Consider the following 10000-nt stretch of genomic DNA (forward strand, 5'->3'; position numbering starts at 1 on the left):
TAGCGCATATTTGAGATAAACAACTGTGATCATTGTCGAACCAAATAGTTACAGCACATGATACAATATACCTTAAAATGATACACACTCGGCTAACAATCTTTAAATCCGCATTTTCCTAAGTATGAAAAGTATGAGTAACTACATTGTTTGCCTGACAGTAACCTCGCAAAGTAAATATAACTAACCAAAAGATACCCACCTCCACACACCTGTAGTAACATAACAAATCAGCAAAAAGCACCTTTAGGGAGAGAGGTCAGTGGTCACATACGGAAATCTCTGACATTTTATGATGATGATGATGGTTATGATAATGATCGTTATAATCATGGTTGTGTTGTTATTGTTATCGGTAGAGCTGTTATCGTTGTTTGTACTTCTACTACAGGTTACTATTATTATTACTGCTAAAGTTATTTTTATAACTGCTGATGGTACATTTAATAACGCTAATGGTACTTTACTGCTGTTAATACTACTTTACTACTATTAATATTACTTAATTGCTGCTAATACTACTACTACTACTGTTACCACCGCCACCACTACTACTATTACTACTACTACTACTACTACTACTACTACTACTACTACTACTACTACTACTACTACTACTACTACTACTACTACTCTTACTACTACTACTACTACTCTTACTACTACTACTACTCTTACTACTACTACTACTACTCTTACTACTACTACTACTACTACTACTACTACTACTACTACTACTACTACTACTACTACTACTCTTACTACTACTACTACTACTCTTACTACTACTACTACTACTCCTACTCCTACTACTACTACTACTCTTACTACTACTCTTACTACTACTACTACTACTCTTACTACTGCTACTACTGCTACTACTACTCTTACTACTGCTACTACTACTCTTACTACGACTACTACTACTACTACTACTACTACTACTACTACTACTACTACTACTCTTACTACTGCTGCTACTACTACTACTACTACTACTACTACTATTAGCACTACTATTACTACTACTACTGTTAGCACTACTACTACTACTACTACTGTTAGCACTACTACTACTACTACGACTACTATGACTACTACTACTGGTACGACTACTATTACTACTACGGCTGCTATTAATACAATTAATACTATTACTACTATAACTATTTCTACTACTGTTATTGTTGCTATTACTATTATTTCTACTACTGTTATTGTTGCTATTACTATTATTTCTACTACTTTACTACTACTGCAACAACCAACGATGCAAATAACAATGTTCATAATAATTACAAAAACAACAATGATAATGATTGATATTTATTTTTATGATCATGATGATATCAATGGTAATGATGATTATTATTATAATGGTATTACCTTTATTAAACGAACTTTGTTAGATAGTTTTACAGAGATGATTGACGTGGGTTAGAGTGTTGAGCATTTTAATGGCAAATGAAAAAGCAAGGTGGCGGAAAGAGAGAGAGAGAGAGAGAGCGAGAGAGAGAGAGAGAGAGAGAGAGAAGAGAGAGAGAGAGAGAGAGAGATAGGTGGGGGGGGAGGTGTATGTTTTTTTTTTTTTTTTTTTTGTGTGTGTGTGTGTGTGTGTGTGTGTGTGTATGTATGTGTGTTTGTGTTTGTGTTTGTGTTTGTGCGTTCCCTGTTGGGCCATATCAGCGGCAATACGCGATTCTCAATATTTTTCCTCGACCACAACCAAGAATTCTAATCTTCGCGGGAGTGGACCATCATCTCGATAAAGCGATTAAGCAGTATGCCTGGTAGAATCATTCATAATAACTCAGTTTTTGTTTAATTTTAGCTAATCTTTATCACGTCACTTAAACATGTTCTCATCAATCTCTTAGCTTACGTTCTCGAAATATTCCCCAAGGAAGTACACTAAGAGCTTCTTCACATTATCAATATCTTGAACGGACACCAAAGCAGCTGAACAAATAGTTCTATCATTTATTTTGACCGGTAGTGATAATTCCCAATTAGATTTTTTTAAAGATGGGGTAGGCCTATATTACAGCAACGACCGGTGGTTCTCCTGTGGATAGGCCTATATCACAGCAACGACCGGTGCTTCTCCTGTGGATAGGCGTATATTACAGCAACGACCGGTGTGCTTCTCTTGTGGATAGGCTTATATTGCAGCAACGATCGGTGCTTCTCTTGTGGATAGGCCTATATTGCAGCTACGACCGGTGTGCTTCTCTTGTGGATAGGCCTATATCACAGCAACGACCGGTGTGCTTCTCCTGTGGATAGGCCTATATTGCAGCAAACGACCGGTGTGCTTCTCTTGTCTTCTCTCGCCGCCCGCCCCTCTGTCGTCAAGCAGTCGCCTCCTGATGAAGAGGCATTAGGGGTGTGTGATAGGACGCTGATAAGACGGGCGTTATCAGCATGGGAGTGATGAGGAGAACGCGAACAAAAAAAAATCGTATTGATAAGGAAGTCCTCGATAGGAAGTTCTGCGGGATGGAGGAGGAGGAGAGGGTGTCAAAAGGGGGATTGAATCTGAGTGTGTGGGGATGGGGGTGTAAATTGCATTCCTGAAGTGTTAATGATGAGGATGAAAATGGTATTAAAGATAGATTGATTTCTAGCGCACAATACGCGAAATAAAGGAAAGTGAAAAAATCTTACAATGTATATATATATATTATAATGTAATATATATATATATATTATATACATATATAATGTAATATATATATATCTATATGCATATATACACGTATTTTGTGTATATGATATTTATGTATAATACGTGTTATATGTGTTATATATATCATATGTGTTGTATGTATTATCTATAACATATACATATACATAGATACATATTGCATGATTCATTTGGTATGGCAGACGCCCGCACTCTTGACTTTCTCGGTTCCAACATAAATGCCTATAATTTGTCTCTAAAGTGATTAACGATCATTTTAGCTTCCCCCGCGCACTTTGATGAATTCTGTACCCAATTTTTATATCTTGGATAGAAAACCTTGATATTTATGTGTGTGTGTGTGCATATATATAGAGAGAGGGAGAGAGAGAGAGAGAGAGAGAGAGAGAGAGAGAGAGAGAGAGAGAAGGAGAGGGAGACGGAGACTTAGACGGAGACGGAGAGAAGGAGACGGAGACGGAGACGGAGAAAGCGAGAGGGAGACGGAGAGAGACACAGAGAAGAGAGAACCCGTTAAAAAAAGATAATAACCAAGGCAAAACTAAAACAGGAGCAATGCAAAACCGACATCAAATACCCGGCAAACCAAGGCGAGAGAGGAGGAAAAACGCCCTGCCAGTGGGGTCCGATCCTCCATGACAGGGCAAGCATGGCCGTCGATCACAAGTCGAACGCGCCAGCACACATTTTCGTCGCATTATCAACGGGTTTGGGCTGTTTATACGTCGCGTGTCGGGGCAGCTCTCGGCCTCCATTAGAGCATTCGGGAAAAAGGCAAATGATAAGTGCAGTGTTGTAAAAGATTTGTTGTGGGGAGAGAAACCTGATTTATTGTTATTGTCGCGGTTGATGATGTCATTATTTTTTTTACTATTGAAGCTGCTATTGTTGCTGTTGTTATTAGCATTAGTATTGCTGTTGCTACGAATATAAATATTAATATTACTAATTCTATTGGACATACTGTTACCATTGCTATTACTCAACAACTATTATTACTTACTACAACTAAGCAACTGCTGCTGTTCGAACAGTAAAACAACTACTACTACTACTACTACTTTTACTACTACTACTACTACTTCTACTACTACTACTACTACTTCTACTACTACTACTACTACTACTACTACTACTACTACTACTACTACTTCTACTACTACTTCTACTACTTCTACTACTTCTACTACTACTACTACAACTACTTCTACTACTGCTACTAATTTTACTACTACTACAACTTTTACTACTACTACTACTTTTACTGCTACTACTACTTTTACTACTACTACTACTAATCTACTACTACTACTACTACTACTAATGATAATAATAATAATAAAAAAATTCTTCTAATGCTTCTACCACCACCACCACCCTACGAGCAATAACAACAACAGCGCCACTCGATCCGAGCCGAAAACACTAGGGTCCGACACGGTGGAGCAGCGGTGCAAGTGAGAGCTTGTATTTGCGACACTGAATCATCATCTGACAGCTGAGTCTATCTTCCATGCTTGTTTTATTACCGTTTTATGTCTCTCTCGACTTTACGGGTTAAATTTATTAAAGGGAGCGACAGCGGGGGGGGGGGCGAGGGGGGGTACGGGGAGAGCGACGTGTCTGAGCGTGTTTGGAAGAGTGCAAGGAGACACATTAGCCTGATGGCGTTGGTGTGTATTGCAAGGAGGTGGGTTTAATTACGTCGATCTGTATTGCAGATAGGTTTTAAGGGCATTGAAAATGTGTTGTTTTTCATAGTCTGCTTTTGCGTTTTTTGTAAATGTATTTTTTAGTGAACGTGAAGGTTGGGATAAATGGTATGTGAAATAATGGAATATCTGTTAATTGTCTTGTTTTTTTCGGGAGGGAGAGAGAGAGAAAGGGGAAAATAGGGAGGGAGAGGAAGCGAAATCTACCTCCTACATGTTTCACGCCAATCACGGTCGCTACCAAACCTGCATCAAAAGACACGCACATGGGATATCGAAGGTCGTGCACACGGGCAAGCCTTCTCCCTCTCTCATTCAATAAAACAAAGAGAAGGAACATGAGCAGCGGATTTCAAGTGCTTCAGTCTCCTGGCGACACAAGCGACACCCAGCTGTGTGCTTAAAGAGAGAATGTGCAGGCTGAAGATCACTAAAATTCAATACTCATGCTTCTCATTCTTTGAACATTGATAGAAGACTCGGCCGAATTAACGAGCAGTTTTATGTTTTGAAATCTTGAGAAAGAGAAATGTCGTCATGCGGTCTCCGTCGCCGTTCAGGGTCTGTTCGGGCGAGTGCATACCGCTGTGCATGCGTCGGGCGTGCGGGCGGCCGCCGCGGGCGTGCCGGCAGTGCTTGATGCCGGATTAAAGCCCGGGAGGAAGCCGGGCGAAAGGACACGGCGGAAGTCTCCCAAGATGGCGACGTCGCCCTGCCGGGTCGCGCGTGCCTCCCGACATTCCTCGGCCGCGACGCCTCTGCCACGGGGACGCGAGCTTCGTCTTCCTCGTGGGTGATGGCGGGCACGCGCGCCGGCGGCCATGAGTGCGTGCGCTCGCGAGTTCGCGCCCAGGGTCCGGTGTTGTCGGTCCGCCGCTCGTGTGTCTTTCCGCGCCGTCTCTCACGCCGTGACGCGGCCACGGTCCGGCGCGCCTTCGCGGTCTGATTACGGGTTCGCGGAGGACGACCCGCGATTCGTGCCGCGCGCGGGCCGTCCCGCAACACCTGCTCCATCTCGATTAGGCGCCGCGGCGGGAGGATCCCAATCTCGCTGAAGCCATTTAGTCCTGATTGCTTTTGCTCGGCTGCCGCTCCCGCCCGGACCAGCCTCGAGGCCCTGCGTCACGTGATGCCGAACTGGGCAGCAAGTTCAGCGCGCGCCGCGCCCTGCGCTCGTAGTTAGCGTGCGTTTGTGTGTCTTTTGTCCGCCCATAGCGATCTACCTTCACAACCTCATCTTTTTCCCTTGCATCCGCCTCGACAGAAATGGGCCTTTCCGAAAAAATGAAAAATCCGGGGCTTCGGCGGCAGACTCGATATTCCCGTCGACACCCAGCCCTTCCAAGACGCCGTGGGTGGCCGTGACGGGCGGGCGGGCGGTGGGCGTGCGGGCAGACGGGCGGGGAGTGCTGTCTGAGGGCGGACGGGCGAGCAGGTGTCCGGCGAGGAGGGACTTCATCTCCTAGAACAACTCCGTGTTGCGTGACCGGTAGGGATTCGGGGGGGGGGGCCTTGCAAGGTGGGTGCAGCTATAAGGGGGGGGGGGAGAAGCGAGGAGAAAGGAGAGAGAGGGTGAGGGTGAGAGGGAAGGAGATGGGAGAAGGAGGGAGAGGGGGGGGAGAAGAGGAGAGGAAAGAAGGAAAGAGAGAGAGAAAGAAAGAAAGAAAGGGAGAGAGAGAGGGAAAGGTTGGAAGAAATAACGAAGAGAAGAGAGAGAGAGACAGAAAGAAGAGAGAAAAGAGAGAGAGAGAAAAAAAATAATTATTAGAAATTTAGAACGAGAGAGAGAAGAGTAAAGAAAGAGAGAAAGAGGGGGGAGGGTGATAGAGAGGGGCGATTTGGATATAGAAAGGCACCTCAATTTATACACAAAGCTTCACTTTATTTCTCCTAGTGCCATGGTAGCAATACTCTCACCCCATTCGAAGTTCTATCGATCCAGGGACAAAGTGTGACTACATGATAGGGGAAAAGAGTATCTTGATTTAGTCGTGTGCGTACGCGTAGATGTAGGCATTGGTGTTGGTACTCGTGTACGTGGGTATTCGCAGGAGTACCAGCATGGGTTCAGCTGCGCCGGGTATCCGAAGCTTTTCTTAATTCACGAGGGGAAATTGACCTCAACATGGATAGGCTACATGTCGAAGTGTATTGGTATGCTCATTAGCATGAAACTACAATCAATATAATGTCCGTATGGCGGGGTTCGACGAGAAAAGGGGGGAGGGGGCGGGATGGGTGGTGGGGGTGGGGAAGGAGCAGCGATTGCCGTTTTAATTAGGGGGTGTTGGAGGTGGGGGAGGGGGGAGGGGGGTAGCTTAGGGTACGTGTTGATGGCGGAGGAAGAAGACGGGAGGGAGAGGAATGGAGGAGGAGGAAGAGGGGAAGGGGAGAAAGGAGGAGGAGGAAGAGGATAAAAGAGAGGAGGGAGGGATAAAAGGAGAGGGAGGGGGAGAGAGGAATGAAGAAGGAAGGGGTAGGAATTGGAAGAAAGAAAAAAAAGGAGAGAAGATGGAGCAGGAGAGAAACGGAAAGGAAGAACAAGCAAGAAAGGAAGATAAGGAAGAGGAAGGAGAAGGGAGATGGAACAGGAGAGAAACGGGAAGGAAGACTAAACAAGAGGAGGAAGGAGAAAGGGAGATGAACCAGGAGAGAAACCAGGAAAAAAAACAAGCAATGAGGATAAGGAAGAGGAAGGAGAAAGGGAGATGAACCAGGAGAGAAACGCTAAGAAAAACCGAGCAAGAGAATGAGGATAAGGAAGAGGAAGGAGAAAGGGAGATGAACCAGGAGAGAAACGCTAAGAAAAACCGAGCAAGAGAATGAGGATAAGGAAGAGGAAGGAGAAGGGGGATGGAAAAGGAGAGAAACGCGAAGGAAGACTAAGCAAGAGGAGGAAGGAGAAAGGGAGATGAACCAGGAGAGAAACGCTAAGAAAAACCGAGCAAGAGAATGAGGATAAGGAAGAGGAAGGAGAAAGGGAGATGAACCAGGAGAGAAACGCTAAGAAAAACCGAGCAAGAGAATGAGGATAAGGAAGAGGAAGGAGAAAGGGAGATGAACCAGGAGAAAAACCAAGCAAGAGGAGGAAGGAGAAGGGAGATGGAACAGGAGAGAAATGGGAAGAAAAACCGAGCAAGAGAATGAGGACAAGGAAGAAGGAGAAAAGGACGTAGGAGAAAAGGAAGTAGGAGAAGAGAGGGCGACGAGCAGGAGCAGGAGTAGGAGTAGGCACCGCTGCCCAACGACTCCGGACAACCGCCTCCTTCCATACACTTCCTCGGTACTCCGCTGAGAGACCGTAGGGGAAGGGAGTTGTATCCTCCGAGGGTGTCATCAGGGCGGGTTCCTCTGCGATTATCAGGGTAAACACGGGCGGTGAGGGCGGGGGCGGGGCGTGTGTTCTGCGGGTGGGGGAGGGGGGTGAGGTGGAGGAGGGAAGGGGCAGAGGGGAGGGGAGGGGAAAGGGGAGGTGGAGGAGGGGAAGGGGGGAGGTGGAGGAGGGGAAGGGGGAGGGGGAGGAGGGGGAGAAAGGGAGGGAGGGGGAGGGGAAGGGGGAGAGATGGAGGAGGTGGAGGGGGGAGGGTGGAGGAGGGGAGGGAGGGGGTTAAGGGGCGGGGTCGATCGCTTGGTTTTTAATCGGTGTAATTTAGGGGTATCGGGCCGATCGCTCAGGTGCTCTGATGTCGAGTGCCTTGATGATTGTTTTTTTTTTCTTTCTTTCTTTTCCTTTTCTTTCTTTTCTTTTCCTTTTTTCTTTCCTTCTTTCTTTTCTTTTCTTTTCTTTTTTTCATTTCTTTTCTTTTTTCTTTTTTCTTTTTTTCTTTTTTTCTTTTCTTTTCTTTCTTTCTTTCTTTTTTCTTTCCTTCTTTTCTTTTCTTTTCTTTTCTTTTCTTTCTTTCTTTCTCAGAAGAATAATGAGACGTCAAGAGTTTATAGTTTGCTTTTCTGTTTTAATGGCGTTTTTCGATATTTAAAAAAAATGATAATTTTCATTTATTTATTTATTTTATTATACCTATTATTGTTATTATTATTATTATTATTATTATTATTATTATTATTATTATTATATTTTATTTATTTATTTATTTATTTTTCTTTATTCACTGTTTTTTGAGAGATAGCAATATTTTTTTAAATTTTTTAATTAGCTAAATGGCATGCCCTAAATGACCCAGAATGACAACTATTTTGACCCCGCGACCTCGTGGCACGTGGCAGCCAGCGCAGTGCCGCCGCGGTGCGTCCTCCCTTTCCCCCTCGTGGCACCTGGCGCTCTCGTGCCTGACGCTGATGCCATGGCCGAGTATAGGACCTCGAGGCGTGCGGTTTATTATTGAAGGCGGGGATATTCTTGTAGTTGATTGAGCCGCTAGTCATGCGGGAGATGAGGTGGAATTTTGCATGGCAGTTTTCATGGCACTCCTCCCCCCACCTCCCTCTAGTCATGCGGGGGGGGGCAAGGAGGAATTTTGCATGGCAGTTGTCGTGGCACTCCTCCCCCACCTCCCTCCCCCATCCCTCCCTCCCTCTCTAGTCATGCGGGAGATGTGGAGGTCTTTCGCATGGCAGTTCTCGCGTCTCCCCCCTCTCCCTCCCCCTCCCTCCCTCTCTAGTCATGCGGGGGATAAGGAGGAATTTTGCATGGCAGTATTCGTGGCTCTCTCCCTCTCCTCCCTCCCCCTCCCGTGGTTGCTAAGTTGTGGTTTGAAGGGGATTTGTAGAAGGCCTGTTTTGTTAGCGGTTGTGGTATCGGTTGAGCTCGCTGTCACCGTTATTGGTATTGTTATTGTTATCATCATCAACGGGGTAGTTGTAGTGGTAGGTGCATTTGTTTGGTTATACGGAGTGTTGGAGGTCGTAGTAGTCGTGGGTATTGTTGATTTTGTTGTAGTGGTTGTAGTCATAGGCTCGTTGCGATAGTCGTGGGTATTGATTTTGTTGTAGTTTGTTGTAGTGGTTGTAGTAATAGGCTCGTTGCGATAGTCGTAAGTATTGTTGATTTTGTTGTAGTTTGTTGTAGTGGTTGTAGTAATAGGCTCGTTGCGATAGTCGTAGCTATTGTTGATTTTGTTGTGGTTGTAGTGGTTGTAGTAATAGGCTCGTTGCGATAGTCGTGGGTATTGTTGATTTTGTTGTAGTGGTTGTAGTCATAGGCTCGTTGCGACCTGTGTGTTGTAAATGCTTCTGAAAAGCAACGATGCAAAACCATTGATATTGATGCTGATCTCGTCGCTGCCACCAACAAGTCTCCGGCATCTGTGCGCGTTAGCTCGGTGGCGTTGAGGAAGAGCGCGGCCCTTGGGGAAGTGTGCGGCAGGTTCTTCGTGTGCTTGGGAGTCCCCCTCCCCCTCCCCCCAAACACACACACCTGCTTGTGACCCCCACCCCTTTCCCTTTCCACCCCACTTCCCTCTCTTTCGTCTTCCACCCCCCCACCCCTTCCTCTTCCCCTCCCCCTACCCCTTCCCTTCCTTTCTTCCTCTGTGTCCCCTACCCCTTTCGTCCTCCACTTCCCTCCTTCCTCTGTGTCCCCCTACCTCCTCCCTCTTTCGTCTTCCCCTCCTCCTTCCTCTTC

General features: G+C 45.6%; 1 protein-coding gene across 4 annotated transcripts in view; it reads left to right on the forward strand.

Annotated features, from left to right (window-relative positions):
- Positions 1–10000, forward strand: part of LOC113823485 (fibroblast growth factor receptor 3) — a 185635-nt gene that overhangs the window by 748 nt on the left and 174887 nt on the right. The gene's annotated exons all lie outside the window — the stretch shown is intronic.

The sequence above is a fragment of the Penaeus vannamei genome, chromosome 7 (genome assembly GCF_042767895.1).
Source record: "Penaeus vannamei isolate JL-2024 chromosome 7, ASM4276789v1, whole genome shotgun sequence".
In the NCBI taxonomy this organism is placed as follows: domain Eukaryota; kingdom Metazoa; phylum Arthropoda; class Malacostraca; order Decapoda; family Penaeidae; genus Penaeus; species Penaeus vannamei.